General features: G+C 42.2%; 1 protein-coding gene and 1 pseudogene across 9 annotated transcripts in view; both read right to left on the minus strand.

Moving 5' to 3' along the window:
- The window catches only part of FRMD5 (FERM domain containing 5), a 417,439-nt gene that overhangs the window by 123,490 nt on the left and 276,887 nt on the right, over positions 1-17,062 (minus strand). The window lies entirely within an intron of this gene.
- Positions 1-17,062, minus strand: part of LOC117976015 (actin, cytoplasmic 1-like) — a 35,976-nt pseudogene continuing 18,914 nt past the window's right edge.

Genomic DNA, 17,062 nt, shown 5'->3' on the forward strand with positions numbered 1-17,062 from the left:
TCTCGGCTCACTGTAACCTCAGCCTCCTGGGTTCAAGCGATTCTCCTGCCTCAGCCTCCCAAGTAGCTGGGACTATAGGCATGCACCACCACGCCTGGCTAATTTTTGTATTTTTAGTAGAGATGGGGTTTCACCATGCTGGCAAGGCTAGTCTCAAACTCCTGACCTTAAGTGATCCCACCTGCCTCGGCCTCCCAACATGCTGGGATTACAGGTGTGAACCACCATGCCCAACCTATTATTACATTGTAATATATAATGAAATAATTATAAATTCACCATAATGTAGAATCAGGGGGAGCCCTGAGCTTGTTTTCCTGCAATTATATAGTCCCATCTGGGGGTCATGGGAGACAGTGACAGATCATCAAGAACTAGATTCTCATAAGGAGCATGCAATCCAGATCCCTCATGTGCACAGTTCACAATGGGGTTCGCGCTCCTATGAGAATCTAATGCTGCTGCTGATCTGACAGGAGGTGGAACGCAGGTGGTAATACAAGTGATGGGAAGTGGCTGTAAATACAGATGAAGCTTCTCTTGCCCCCCCCCACCACTCACCTCCTGCTGTGTGGCCTGGTCTGTGGCCTGGGGGTTGAGGACCCCTGGACAGAAGATCAAACTAGCCACAACATTCCCTTAAGCCAAAACCTAATACAGAGCAAAGTCTCCAGCATTGAGGCAAGACCCTTTTGCAGCAAAAAGATTACTACTCACTGAAGGCTCAGATGGTCATTAGCACTTTTTTTTTTAGCAACGAAGTGTTTTTTAAGGAAGGTATGTGCATTGTTTTTTTAGACATATGCTACTGCACAATGAATAGACTACAGTATAGTGGAAACATAAGTGTTTTTTTAATAAGGCATGCACTTTTATTCAACTGGTCTCAAGTCAGTGTACAGGTATGCCCTGGCTACCTCCACCCACTCCCAGGGAGACAAAAAGCCTTCATACATCTCAAGTTGGGGGACAAAAAAGGGGGGCCACGAAAGCTGATCATTCAAAATAAAACAAAATAAAGAAGTATTAAGGCAAAGATTAAAAAAAGTTGTATTACATAATTTACATGAAAGCAATGCTATCACCTCCCCTGTGTGGACACGGGAGAGGATTGGGCCACTCTCCTTAGAGAGAAGTGGGGTAGCTTTTAGGAGGGCAAGGTACTTCCTGTAATAACGCATCTCACGATATTTGGAATGACTATTAAAAAAAGAACAATGTACAATCAAAGTCCCTGGCCACACTGTAGAACTTTGGGGGATGCTCACTCCAACCAACTGCTGTCACCTTCACCATTCCAGTTTTTAAATCCTGAGTCGAGCCAAACAAAACAAAACAAAATAAAAAAAACAAAGTCATGCCAATCTCATCTTGTTTTCTGCGCAAGTTAGGTTTTGTCAAGAAAGGGTGTAACGCAACTAAGTCACAGTCCGCCTAGAAGCATCTGCAGTGGATGATGGAGGTGCCTGACTCATCATATTCCTGCTTGCTGATCCACATCTGCTGGACGGTGGACAGCCGGGCCAGGATGGAGCTGCCGATCCACACGGAGTACTTGCGCTTGGGAGGAGCAGTGATCTTGATCTTCATTGTGTGGGCGCCAGGGTGGTGATCTTCTGCATCCTATCGGCGATGCCAGGGTACGTGGTGGTGCCGCCAGATAGCACTGTGTTGGCATACAGGTCTTTGAGGATGTCCACATCACACTTCATGATGGAGTTGAAGGTAGTTTCATGGATGCCGTGGGATTCCATGCCCAGGAAGGAAGGCTGGAAGAGCGCCTCAGGGCAGCAGAACTGCTTTTGCTGATGACGATGACCTGGCCGTCGGGCAGCTTGTAGCTATCTCCAGGGAGGAGCTGCAGGCCACCATGGCCATCTCCTGCTCGAAGTCCAGGGTGACATAGCACAGCTTCTCCTTGATGTCATGCACAATTTCCCGCTTGGCTGTGGCGGTGAAGATGTAGCTGTGCTAGGTGAGGATCTTCATGAGGTAGTCAGTCAGGTCCTGACCAGCCACGTCCACACGCAGGATGGCATGGGGGAGGGCATACTCTTCATAGATGGGCACAGTGTGGGTGACCCCGTCACCGTAGTCCATCATGATGTCAGTGGTAGGCCAGAGGTGTACAGGGACAGCATGGCCTGGATGGCCACGTACATGGCTGGCCTGTCGAAGATCTCCAACATGATCTGGGTCATCTTCTTGTGGTTGGCCTTGGGGCTCAGGGGGACCTTGGTCAGCAGCATGGGGTGCTCCTTGGCAGCCACACACAGCTCGTTGTAGAAGGTGTGGTGCCAGATCTTCTCCATGTCGTCCCAGGTGGTGACAATGTCCTGCTTGATGGGGTACTTCAGGGTCAGGATGCCTCTCTTGCTCTGGGCCTCGTCGCCCACATAGGAGTCCTTCTGACCCATGCCCACCGTCACGCCCTGGTGCCTGGGGCGCCCCACAATGGAGGGGAAGATGGCCCGGGGTGGGCATCATCACCCGCAAAGCTGGCCTTGCACATGCCAGAGCCATTGTCGACGACAAGCATGGTGATATCATCATCCATGGTGAGCTGGCGGCGGGTGTGGACGGGTGGCAGAGAGGCGAGGGCAAGGCTCTGTGCTTGCAGGGTGGACACGGTCTCAGCAGAAACATAAGTTTTATATGCACTGGGAAACCAAAATATTTGTCTGACTTTGCTTTTTTGTGATATTTGCTTTTTGCAATAGTCTGGAATCAAACATGCAATATCTCTGAGGTACGCCTATAAATAAAATTTCTTTTCTCATTATTTATAATGTTTTAAATTACAGCTTACTAACATTAGTTTTACTATGTTTTTTCATTTCTCTATACATTTATAACCAACAGAAATAGAGTTTCAAATGTTTTGACACACATTTACGTATCACAAATTTTCTCATTGATTATTAAGATCATATAGAGTCAGCTAGCATGGTAATTTTTGGTCTCACATTAGTGTGCAAAGCAAAAACTACAAGTATTTAGGAACACGAGGTGAGTTTTTCACCGTACTAAGTACTCATCTGATATTTCTACAGCACTGGGTGCAGTTTAAGCTTTACAGCCAAAGATTGCCATGGAAAATGAAGAGAAGATAATAATAACAGGTAAGAGACTAAAAAAACTAGCCATAGAAAAACTGTTTAAGGAACTTGACAGATTTTAGCCACTGAAAAGACAGTTGAAGTGGTAATTTAACTATGGCTGATCTTCAATGACTTTTACATAAAGGATACTGACTAGTCATTATACATCTCTATAGATGTCTGAACAAACAAATTTTAACTGGAATATGATGGATTTGGGTTAACTTAAAAATGAACTTACAGTGAAAGAGGTACTATATATCAGAACAGATTTCAAAGAGAGCTCTGTAATTTTCTTTCTGCAAGTCCTAAAATGAAAAATTAGCTCTTATCCAATTAGAATGGTTTAAGTTTTGAAAACAGGCAAGGGAAGATGGACTGTATGACCTGTACAGGTCTCTGCCAGAGTTAAGATGCTGTGATTTTTATCACTGTAGAACTGTATTTTACCTGAAGCTGCCAATTATTTTTGAGCACTGTACTTAAATTGTTCTTTGCTTTGCACATTCAGCTCCCTTTCTCCCAGATCCTCTCCAGCTAAAGGGTATTAGATTATGGAGTGGAACTCTGATGGGAAAGGAAAGCTGCAGAACAATCCTTTTTTCAGTGAGGCTCTGTGATGGGGACTGCAGTGGCTTTGATGTACGCAGCTCCCACAGCATCGGTGCATCCATACAAATGAGCCCTGAATGCCTGGGACAGGTCTTTGCTGCTGCTGCTACTGCTGCTGCTGCATTCTGTGCCCTCAGACAGTACTGCTCCAGAGCACCTGCCTGGGTTTGAAATATGGATATTCATTATAAAAATCCATAAATTCATTGCCAAATTGGGCATATTAACACCCTCCCAAGACAAGGCATTTACAGGGAGGACAAATATTGACCTTTTGATCTGTCTTTGGTGCTGATAATTCTGGAACATTAAACTAGACAGTTCTTGCCACAAAAAATGCACAATCTCGTCTCTATTAAAAATCATCAGGCCTACCAGGTAAGGGATTGATATTTTCAAACAGGGCACTGATGTGTTCACCATTCTCCTGTTTTTTCAACTCCATTTATGTATTAGCTCTGCTAAACTCGAATCTTGGTCCAACATTCTTTGGAGATGGCTCAATAATAAAATCTCTAACACAGCACAGTGTCCTAGCCCTGCATCCTTTTACTAATTAGTAGGTTTCCAGAAGAAAACCATGTGTCAGAAAAAATCCAAACCCTGAATGCTGATAGCTCCCAACAAGATGAAGTATGAGAGAAACAGAAACTCTTTAAACTATAAGTTATTTGAGGATAAGGTATCTTCTATTAAAAAAATACTACTAGGAATATTTGCTTTCTACTATAATTCTGGCTTTGAAAATAATAAAGTTGGCTTTAGAAATAGAGACTACAAATATTCTCCACTAATGAGTCTCACAGCAGAAATGAAATTTGTTCTTTAATCAAACTTCCAGTTGGAGATTGTTCTGAGTTTGTTTTTGTTTTGTTTTAATCTGACGTGGAGTTTTAGACTTCAGAATTGTCTCTATAGCAAAAATGTAAAGTATTGGTTGGTGGTTGGGCATTCCTGAATATGTCAAAATATTTACTGATGAGAAGGTTGTAAATTCTTTTTTTTTTTTTTTTTTGCAAGGGACTGGAGTTTTATATTTATTTTTATTTTTTTGAGATGGAGTCTTGCTCTGTTGCCCAGGCTGGAGAGCAGTGGTGCGATATCAGCTCACTGCAACCTCTGCCTCTGGGTTCAAACAATTCTCCTGCCTCAGCGTCCTGAGTAGCTGGGACTACAGGTGCATGCTACTATGCCCAGCTAATTTTTGTATTTTTAGTAGAGACAGGGTTTCACCACATTGGCCAGACTGGTCTCGAACTCCTGATCTCAGGTGACCCACCTGCCTTGGCCGCCCAAAACGCTGGGATTACAGGTGTGAGCTGCTGCACCCGGCTGGACTGGAGTTTTATTATTACTCAAATCAGTCTCCAATTCTTATTTTATTTTTAGAGATGGGGTATTCCTCTGCCCAGGCTGGAGTACAATGGCATGGTCATTGCTCATTGTAACCTCAAACTCAGGCTCAAGTGGTCCTCCTGTCTCAGCCTCCCAAAGCACTGGGATTACAGGCATGAGACAATGGGCACTTTTTCTTTTTTTGATGTAGATGTTTATTGCTACAAACTCACCCCTTAGCACTGCTCTTGGTGCATTCCATAAGTTTTGGTATTTTGTATTCTATTTTGTCTCAAGATATTTTAAAAGTTCCCTTTTAACTTCTTGACCTATTTGTTGTTTAGGAGCATGTTGTTTAATTTCCATATATTTGGAAATTTCCTAAAATTCCTCCAGTTCTTAACTTCTAGTTTCATACTTTGGTGGGCAGAAAAGATATTTGATATGATTTCAATCTTCTTAAACTCATTTAAATTTATTTAGACTTGTTTTGTGCTCTAACATAATGGTTTTTTTTTTTTGTTTTGTTTTGTTTTAGAGATGGAGTCTCATTCTGTTGCCAGGCTGGAATGCAGTGGCACGATCTCGGCTCACTGCAACCTGCAACTCCCAGGTTCAAGCAATTCTCCTGCCTCAGCCTCCCGAGTAGCTGGGACTACAGGTGCGTGCCACCATGCCCGGCTAATTTTTTTGTATTTTTAGTAGAGACAAGGTTTCACCTTGTTGGCCAGGTTGGTCTCAATCTCTTGACCTCGTGATCCGCCCGCCTTGGCCTCCCAAAGTGCTGGAATTACAGGCGTGAGCCACTGCATCTGACCCTAATATATTATTTACCCTGGAGAATGTTCCATGTGTGCTAGAGAAGAATGTATATGATGTCGCTGCTGGATGCAATGTTCTGTATATGTCTGTTAGGTCCATTTGATGTAAAGTACAGTTTAAGTCCAATGCTTCCTTATTGATTTTTTTTGTCTGGATGAAACGTCCATTGCTTAAAGTTGGGTATCAAAGTCCCCTACTATTATTGCGTTGCGATCTATCTCTCCCTTCAAGTCCTTTAATATTTGTTTAATATACTTAGGTGCTCCAGTGTTGGTGCATCTATATGTATAATTGTTATAGTCTCTTGATGAATTGACCTCCTTATCTTTATATAATGACCTTGTCTCATTTTACAGCTTTTGACTTAAAGTCTATTTTATCTGACATAAGAATAGTTACCCCTGCTTTCTTTTGATTTCTATTTGCATGGAATATGTTTTGCCGTCCTTTTACTTTCAATCTATGTGTGTCCTTAATGGTGAAATGAGTGTCTTGTAGGAAGCATATAGTTGGGTCTTGTTTTTTAAATTAATTCAACCATTCCATGCCTTCTGATTAGAGAATTTAATCCATTTACATTCAAAGTAATTATTGATAGGTAGGGACTTACTATTGCCATTTTGTTAGTTGTTTTCTGATTGTTTTGTGGATCCTTTTTTCCTTCTTCTCTTGCTATCTTCCTTTGTGATTTATTTTCTCTAGTGTTAGGCTTTGATTCCTTACTTTTTATTTTTTGTGAATCTACTATAGGCTTTTGTTTTGTGGTTACCATGAGGCTTACACAGAACATCTTATAGTTATAACAGGCCATTTTAAACTGGTAACAACTTTGAGTGCGTAAAAAAACTCAATTATTTTACTCTACCTGCCCCTCATATTTTATGCTTTTACTATCAACATTTACATCTTTTTATATTGTGTATTCATTAATCAATTATTATAGCTATTATTATTTTTATTTTACTTTTCTGAGAGAAGGTCTCATTCTGTTGCCCAGCCTGGAGTTCAATGGTGCAATACTGGCCTCCCAGGTTCAACTGATTCTCCTACCTCAGCCTCCTGCATAGCTGGTACTACAGGCACATGCCACCACACCCAGCTAATTTTATTTTTTGGTAGAGATGGGGTTTTACCATGTTGGCCAGGCTGGTCTCGAACTCCTGACCTCAAGTGATCTACCAACCTCAGCCTTCCAAAGTGCTAGGATTACAGGCGTGAGCCACTGCACCCTGCGCTTAGTATTTTTAAATAGTTTTGCCTAACCTTCATGCTAAAGATATAAGTAACTTACACACCGCCATTACAATATTATTCTGAATTTGACTGTGTACTTACTTTTACCAGTGAGTTTGTATGTTTTAATGTTTACTAATTAGCATCCTCTTCTTTCAGCTTGAAGAACTCTGTTCAGCCTTTTTCATAAGACAAGTTTGGTGGTGATGAACTCCCTCAGCTTTTGCTTATCTGAGAAAGCCTTTCTCTCTCCTTCATTTCTGAAGGACAGCTTCCAGGTATTCTTGTTTTCTCCTTTAGCACTTTGAATATAGTCATCCCTCAGCATCTGTGGGGAATTGGTTCCAGGACCCTTTGAGAATACCAAAATCCACAGATGCTCAAGTCCCTTATATAAAACAATATAGTATTTGCATATAACAACATATGCATATCCTCTTACACATTTTAAATATCTAGATTACTAGTAGTACCTAATACAAAGTAAATGCTATGTAAATAGCTGTTATGCTGTATTGTTTAGGGAATAATGACAAGAAAAAAAAGTCTGTACATGTTTAGTACAGATGTAACCAATGTAGGCTTAACTACATTTGTGATCCATGATTGGTTAAATCCATGGATGAAGACCCTGCAGCTACAAAGGGCTGAAGCCTGATTTCAAAGAGGCTGGCCTGGTGCTGGGGTGTGCCTGGAGCCTGAGTTTGTGGGAGCAGGCTGGGTCCTAGGTCCACAGGAGCTGGCCTGGAGCATGGGTCTCCAGGAGTGGTCCTGGAGACATGGTTCATGGAGACTGTCCTGGCACTGGTGTCTACAGGGGTGGGTCTGGACCATGGGTCTGCTGAAGCAGGTTTGGATTCTGGGTCCACTGGAGGTTGGGTCTATGGGGACTGGCCTGGAGCCTGGGGCCAGCCTGGTGTTAGGGCAGGAATGAAGCTTGGATCTGTAGGGGCTGGTCTGGAGCCTGGGATCATGGGTACTGGCATGGTACCTGGAACCCTGGGGACTGGCCTGAAGACTGGGTCCATGGGGATATGCCTGGAGGTTAGGTCTGGAGGCTAGGTTTTTGAGGGCTAACGTAGGTCCTGGAGCCGTGAGAGCCAGCTTGGAACCTTGGTCCACATGGATGTTCCTAGAGCCTGTGTCCATGGGTTCCAGCCCAGTGCTGGGGTCTACTGGGATGAGCCTGGACCCTGGATGTGCTAGAACAGGGCTGAACCCCAGAGCTGCTGGAGTGTAGGGCTGCAGAGGCTCCCCTACAGGGTGGGGTCACGAGGATCAGCCTGGCCTGGAGCCCGTGTCTGAAGGTGATGGCTTGGTGCCTGAGGCCTAGGCTTCTGCCTTGGCACTGGGGCAGGCTTAAAGCCTGGGGTTGTGTGGGCTGACCTGCCTCTGGGCTGTTCTGGAACCTGGGGTGGGCCTGCAGACTAGGTCTGCAGGGGCTGGCCTGGAGGCAGGGTCCACTGAGCAGGCCTGGAGCCTGGGGCTGCAGGATCTAGCTTGGCACTGTGGTGGACTTGGAAGCCTAGTCTGTAGGTACAGGCCTGGAGTCAGGGACCATGGGGCCTACCCAGTGATGGGTTTTACTGGGACAGGCCCAGTGTTGAGGAATGAGGCAATGTCCGGTACTCACTCTCCTTCCCTCACACAGAGGGTATCTTTCTCCATGCTGTGCTGTCTGAGGTTTGGGGAAGTGTGACGAGGGTAACGTAAAACTGTCTTTCCTGCCCTCTTCAATGTATCTTTTCTTATTTCTACATGATACCTCATTGCTGTACTCTCTCATCTGATTTCCCTAGTTCTTGTGAAGGTATTTTCATGCATGGGTAGTTGTTTACGATGATATTTCTGTGAGGGGATGAGTGCTATAAAGTTCAATTTCACCATCTAGCTGATGTTCAAACCCTCAGTTTCTCTCCTATAGATTCTTACTGAATTGATCTGAGTGGGGATTGCCTTTTTTTTTAAGCTCCTCAGCTGATTTTTTTTTTTTTTTTTTTGTATACCAGTTTGAGAACCATTGTTCTGGAATTTGCTGCTCAAAGTGTTCTGCATGTTGAAAATGCAGAATTTTAGGCTCTATCCTGGATCTACTGAAAGCAGAAACCATCTTTTAACGAGATCCCCAGATGATTCATTTTCACATTAAAGTTTGATAAACACTGCTCTTGAACAGTGTCAACCTTGGCTATATATTAGAATCATGTGGGGGGCTTTTAAAAAAATGATACATGCACTGATATTTCTTTAAAGCTTTCCAATGATTAAAACATGAATATCACTGAACTAGAATGTACAAACACAAATATCTGCTCAGGTATACTCTAGTCATGATGAGAAGAAAGAAAAGAGAGAAAGTTTGAACTCCCACTTTCAAGAAGACAGACACAGGGGACCTACCTTAACAGAAGAATGCTGCTAGCACCAGAAAGAAAATGACTCTTATGATGATAAAGGCCTGAAGGGTAACTCCCAAATTTCATTTCACAATACTCTAACTGCTATGCTTATTTACGGCATCTTTGCTCTACCTCTCTAAAACCAGCCTTCATTGTTGTCCTATTCTCTGCCCACTCCTCTCCCCAATCCACACCCAAAGATTCTACTCTTGAGATTTCTCAAGAAAACATATTTTTGACTCTAGGGAACAAAAATGGATCAAGCTCAAAAGAAATTTCCCATTCTGCAGTAAGGTTGCAAAGGATATATTCTTACCAACACATTCTCTTGTGGTTCATCTCATTCCCTTCAGGGTGCCTGCTGGCAATGACACAGGATACCACAATTGCTGATAGAACCTAGTCTGTCTCCATAGGAGAAACTGTCTCCTTGCCTGTTGTCTCCTTGCCCCTGAGCTTTCTTGATGTAGTTCTGCTGCCAAAGTGAGTGGATTTTTCCCCTGGGCCTGATTTCTATTCTTAAGTTTTTATATTATTGAAATCTAACAGTGGCAGTTGCCTCCCCATAATCTAGACAATGCTTGCAAATGATGAAAAGGAAACATGTCTATCTATCTCTACTCTTTATAGAAAAATCAGAATGATCATGCACGCCACAAGAAACAATTAACAGTTTCAGTCCATATGACTTATGTTGTTTCCAAACAACCACAATAAAACCATAATGACAACAAAAAGATATGTTCTTCAATGTTCATGACATTGAGATCTCCCGTCTACTTCCAGTAGGCCTCTTAAAGGCCTCTTTTTTCTGTCTTAAAAAAAGTTATTATATATATTTAAGGTATACAACATGATGTTATACTATATATAGTAAAATGGTCCTTTGTGTGAGGTATTTCCTACATCACACTAAAGAGACTTTGTTAGATAATATAATTAACAAAGCTACATTTCTTCAACTGCTTCAATGTGGAACTAAGGTATTGTCATCAGGGATATAACAATCATAGCTGCTTACAGGTGGTATATGATCTGGAGCTATGATTCCTTCTCCACAAAATGGGGATAAGACTATCGCCTTTTTAGTTCTGCTACCAAGATTAAATGAGATAATAGATATATAACTTTGTAAATTGCAAAGTGGTCTACAAGATTTAGATATGCTTATTATTAGTTGGTAGGAATGAGTGACATATCCTGGAAGACAAGTAAAGAAATCATTTCCAGGACACAGCAAAAGTATTAAAGGACAGATGAAGTTCTCTGATGGCAAATCTCTGCACAGGTGACAAGGGTTCTATTTCTAGTTTCCTATTAAAGGTAAGAGGCAACACTAGACATTGCCTTTGACATTAGTTTCAAACAAGCAGACTGATCAGAGGCAATGCATATGTGATCCAACACTCCACAGAGAGGGTGTCTGTCAATTCTGTCATGACCATTAGGCTCTCTACCTTATTCAGTTTAAGTACATACAAATCCCTAAACTCCACTGCCATTCAAACTGGCAGACACTAAGGCTTGAGCACTAAAGGGAAAACAAGGGGTGCGTTTTCAGATCTAATAATGGCTGGCCAGAGGATTCTATCCCTGGCAGCACAGCTGCTTCTACCAGGAAATTGATGAGATGAGCTTGTGAGATGATGGCTGATTTCACATCAGGAAGTTCAGTATGATTTGAATGAAAGACTCTGCATTCCAAGACTCCGCCCTGCTGTGAGATAGGCAGGCCTATTTCTATCCAGCTGCTCTCTATGCAAAATGACGTCACTTTCTAGAACACAGACAATCTCTGGGAACAACCTGCTGGCAAGCAAGCACCAAAACTTCTGGAAAAAGAAAATAAGCTGTAATCATCAAATGCTAGGGATAGGAAACAAACAGACGATAATTTCATTCCTCAGCTGTTAACACTGTTTCTTCTCTCTTCACAAGTTGCTTTCATTTTTATTTTTTTTTTCAGATGGAGTCTCCATCTATTGCCCAGGCTGGAGTGCAGTGGTGTGATCTCGGCTCACTGCAACCTCCACCTCCCAGGTTCAAGTGATTCTCCCGCCTCAGCTTCCTGAGTAGCTGGGATTACAGGTGTGTGCCACCACGCCTGGCTAATTTTTATAATTTTAGTAGAGACAAGGCTTTGACATATTGGCCAGGCTGGTCTCGAACTCCTGACCTCAGGTGATCTGCCTGCCTTGGCCTCCCAAAGTGCTAGGATTACAGGTGTGAGCCACCACACTCAGCCTTTAATTATAAGTGTGCAGTTCAGTTGTGTCAAGTACATTCACACTGTTGTGCGACCAATCTCCAGAACTCTTCATCTAGCAAAATTAAAACTCTACACCCACTTAAAAACTTTTTTCCTAGTATGCAATTCATTATTATTATAGTCACCATGATGTATATTCGGTCTCCACAATTTACTTATGACTGCAAGTTTGTTCCCTCTTACCAACATCTTCCCATTTCCCTACCCCCACACCTGACTCCTGGTAACTACTTTTTTACTCTTTTTATGCGTTTGACTTTCTTAGATTCCACATATGTGAGATCATGCAGTATTTGTCTCTGACTTATTTCACTCAGAATAATGCCCTCCAGTTGCATTCATGTTGTCACAAATGGCAAGACTTCCTCCTTTTTACAGGCTGGGTAGTATTTCATTGTATACACATGTGTGTGTATCTATATATATGAATACGCACACATATACAATGGAATATCTATATCACAGATATATGTGTGATATACAGATACATACACATACATGATATACCATTTTATATTTGTGTGTGTGTATGTATATATATATATATATATGCCATGCATATGTATATATATATGCCATGATTTGTTTTTGTTTTTTTGGAGACAGCATTTCACTCTGCCACCCTGGCTGGAGTGCTCATTGTAGCCCCAAACTCCTTGGGCTCAAGCCATACTTCTGCCTCAGCTTCCCTAGTAGCTAGGACTATAGGCATGCACCATGCCCAGCTATTTTTTATTTTTTTGTAGAGACAGGGTCTTACTATATTGCCCAGGGTGGTCTTGAATTCCTGCGCTCAAGTGATCCTCCTGCTCACTCTCCCAAAATGCTGAGATTACAGGTGTGAGCCACTGCACCTCACCCTACCACAATTTCTTTGTCCATTCTTTTGTGAATGAACACTTAAAAGATTGTTTCCATTTCTTGGCTATTGTGAATAACGCTGCAATGAACAGGAGAGTGCAGACATCTCTTCAACTGATTTCCTTTGGATATATGCCCAGAAGTGGGATTGCTGGATCACATGGTAGTTCTATTTTTTTTTTTTTTCTTGAGACAGAGTCTCGCTGTATCCCCCAGGCTGGAGTGCAGTGTCACAATCTCGGCTCACCGCAACCTCTGCCTCCCGGGTTCAAGCGATTCTCATGCTTCAGCCTCCCGAGTAGCTGGGATTATAGGCAAGCGCCACCACACCCAGCTAATTTTTGTATTTTTAGTAGAGATGGGGTTTTGCCATGTTGGCCAAGCTGTTCTTGAACTCCTGATCTCAGGTGATCCACCCACCTTGGCCTCCCAAAGTGCTGGGATTACAGGTGTGATCCACTGTACCCTGTGGTAGTTCTATTTTAAAATTTTTGAGGAACCTCCATACTGATTTTCAAAATGGCTATACTTTTTTAGTATTTGGAGATAGGGTCTCGCTCTGTTGCCCAGGCTGGAGTGAAGTGGTGTGAACACAGCTCAGTGCAGCCTCAACCTCCTGGGCTCAAGCAATCCTCCCACCTCAGCCACCCAAGTAGCTGGAACCATAGGTGCGAGCCACCATGCCCAGCCTCAAAATGGCTATACTAATTTACATTCCCATTAATAGTGTACAAGGGTTCCCTTTTCTCACCAATAACAAGTATTCTCACCAATACTTGTTATCTTTTGTCTTTCTTATAATAGCCATTCTAACGTGTTTGAAGTGCTATCTCATTGTGGTTTTGATTTGTATTTCCCTAATGATCAGTGATGTTGAACACCTTTTCATATACTTGTTGACCATTTTTATATCTTCCTTGGAAAAATGTCTATTCAGCTCCTATGCCCATTTTTAAATCAGGTTATTTGTTTTTCTGTTATTGAATTGTATGAGTCTCATATATTTTGGATTTAATCCCTTATCAGATAGACATATGGACTATAAATATTTTCTCCCATTCTGTGGGACACTTTTTCATTTTGTTGATGGTTCCCTCTGCTGTGCAGAAACTTTTTAATTTGATGTAGCCCTACTTGTTTTTACTTTTGTTGCCTGTGTTTTTAGTGTCATATTAAAAAAAGTATTGCCAAGACTAATGTCATGGAGCTTTCCTCCTATATTTTCTTCTAGGATTTTTATGGTTTCAGGTCTTATGTTTAAATCTTTAATCCATTTTGAGTTTATTTTTGTGTATGGCATAAGATAAAGATCCAATTTTATTTTTATTTATTTATTTTTTTTGAGACAAAAATCACTTTGTCATTCAGGCTGGAGTCCAGTGGCATGAACACAGCTCACTGCAGCCTCCGCTTCCCAAACTCAAGTGATCCTCCTGCCGCAGCCCCCCAAGTAGCTGGGAGTACAGGCACATGTCACCAGGCCCAGCTAAATTTTTTGTATTTTTTGTAAAAATGGGGTTTCAAAATGTTGTCTTGAACCCCTGAGCTCAAGGGATCCTCCTGCCTCAGCCTCCTGAGTAGCTGGCTAATTAGCACCTGGATAATTTTTGTAATTTTAGTAGACACGGGGTTTCACCATGTTGGCCAGGCTGATCTCAAACTCCTGGCCTCAAGTGATCCACCTGCCTCAGCCTCCCAAAGTGCGAGCCACTGCACCTGCCTCAGCCTCCCAAAGTGCGAGCCACTGCACCCAGTTCATTCTTTATTTTGATGCCAAAAGACTCCTCGGTTTGGCCACAGTGAGCCCCTTCAAGTTGTTTCCTGTCCTTTTGACATGTCATCATTACTTGAGCACTTTTAAACTTTCTAGCACAATAAGATGTCCCAGGCCCATCTTACCCTTTCTCTGCCTTGGCCCAGAATCAGCTAGTTCTCAAAGGCACCTGATTTTTTTAGTGGAGAATGGCATTTAAAAACTTACATCTGGGTGTTGTGTGATCATTGTTATTGGAGGGTCATTCGTCGCAGGCCTTCTCAGTAATGAAGTTAAGAAAGTATGTTTGAGGGTGTATATTTATATCCATTTCTGTATCTCAATGTCAAAAACCATGGGTTTACACTAATATCTCTAATTCTATTCCAATTTCAAAGGGTTCATTCTGTAGCAGGACGAGCCGCAGACAAGAACCCCTCAGACACCGAGTTGTGGAAGGAAAGGGCTTTACTCAGCTGTGAGCATCGGCGGACTCACGTCTCCAAAAACCGATCTCCCTGAGTAATTCTTGTCCCTTTTAAGGGCTTACAACTCTAAGGGGGTCCGCGTGAGAGGCTCATGATCAATTGAGCAAGCAGGGGGTATGTGACTGGGGGCTGCATGCACCGGTAATTGGAATGGAACAGAACAGGACAGGGATTTTCACAGTGCTTTTCCATACAATGTCTGGAATCTATAGATAACATAACCTATTAGGTCCGGGGTCGATCTTTAACTACCAGGCCCAGGGTGCGGCGCTGGGCTGTCTGCCTGTGGATTTCATTTCTGCCTTTTAGTTTTTACTTCTTCTTTCTCTGGAGGCAGAAACTGGGCATAAGACAATATGAGGGGTGGTCTCCTCCCTTAATTCTAGTCTCCCCCCTTTCCATACTTGTAACTCCCTTTTCTAACAATGAGAGACCTACCTCCTATTATCCTCACTTTACTCATGTGCTGAGTCCCAGGATACAAGGAAAGAATTCCCAAGTCATACCACAGCAGAAGACTGAACTCTTGATCTTTTGTTCCAAATGGGGTCCACCCACAGCCTATCCCATTTCAGTTGATGGCAACTCCATCCTTCTAGTTGCTCAGATAAAAAACCCTGGAATCATCCTGGAGTCTTTACTCTCTCTTTCATACTACACATCTATCTAATCTGTCAGAAAATCCTATCAGTTCTACCTTCAAAATGTATTCAGAATCTAACCACATCTTACCACCTCCACCGCTATCAATCACCCTGGTCCAAGCCACCACCATCGTCTTGGGCCTAGATTGCACCCAGCTAGTCTCCCTGCCTCTACCCTTGCCCCTTAATCAGTCTGTCATCAACATAGCAGTCAGGGTAGTGCTTTTAAAAATGTAAGTCACTTTCAATCACTCCTCTTAACATTCCAATGATCACAAAACACTCAGTTGTAGGTTGTTAAAACCCTGCGATGGTTCCCTATTTCACTCAAGAGTAAAACCCAGAGTCCTAAAAATGTCCCTATAACTTTCTGGCCTCACCTCCTATTACTCCCTTCATCATCCTACTTTACTCCAAACACAATAGCCTCCTTGCTATTTGTCACACTCTACAGCTATAATCTTATTTACGCCCTTGGCTATGATTCCTCCGCCAGGAATGATTATTTTACTTCCTTCAAGTGTTCAATCTCACTTCAACAAGGCCCACACTGACTACTGTATTTGATATGTATACTTGATATTACAACCACCCTTCCAACTCTAGCAGTCCCCATTTTCCTTACCCTACTCTATGTTTTCGTATTCTACAGCACTTATCACTTTCTAATATACCATATATCATTTACTAATTTTTTTATGTTTATTATTCATTGCTTATTCTCCACCCCTGGATCACTGCTAGAATTTATGAGGACATCAATTTTTGTCTCTTTTGTTCACTGAAGAAGAAAGGGGCCTAGAACGGTGTCCAGCAAGCTGTAGACACTCAACAAATATTTGCTGATGTTAAATGAATAAATTATTAGGAACCCAGCATTATGAATTGTTTCACCCCCTATTTTGGCAGCATGGTTTGACTAAAAATTTTCTGTAAAACAATTTGATTTTTAATCTATAATAGCAATTTGGACCAATAGCTCTCATATTTATTTTTCAAACCAGCATTCTCTCAAAGAGGAATGTGTCCTTACAAGAAATTTAGTAACACACCCACACCAGTGAGCCAAGGTACTTCAAATGAATGTTAAATCAAACTTCCAGAGAAAATGCCATAGTTTTTATTTAACATGTATGTATACCTATGTGTGTACATATCAGTACAAGCATACCTCATTTTATTGTGCTTCACTTTATTGTGACTCACAGATACTATGTTTTTGTTTTTGTTTTTGTTTTAATAAATTGAAGGTTTGTGGCAACCTGGCATCCAGCAAGTCTACTAGCACCATTTTTCCAATTGCACATGCACACTTCATGTCTCTGTGTCACACTTTGTTAAATCTTGCAATATTTCAAAGTTTTCCATTAATATTATTTTTTCTTACGGTGATCTGTGATCCTTAATGTTACTACTATACTTGCTTTGGGGCACCATAAGCCATGCCCATAGAAGATGGCAAACTTAACAAATGTTTTATGTGTCCTCACAGCTCCATCAACCAGCTGTTCCCCCAACTCAGTCCCTCTCTTTGGGCCTCCCTAT

Source organism: Pan paniscus, chromosome 16, assembly GCF_029289425.2.
Source record: "Pan paniscus chromosome 16, NHGRI_mPanPan1-v2.0_pri, whole genome shotgun sequence".
NCBI classification, from domain to species: domain Eukaryota; kingdom Metazoa; phylum Chordata; class Mammalia; order Primates; family Hominidae; genus Pan; species Pan paniscus.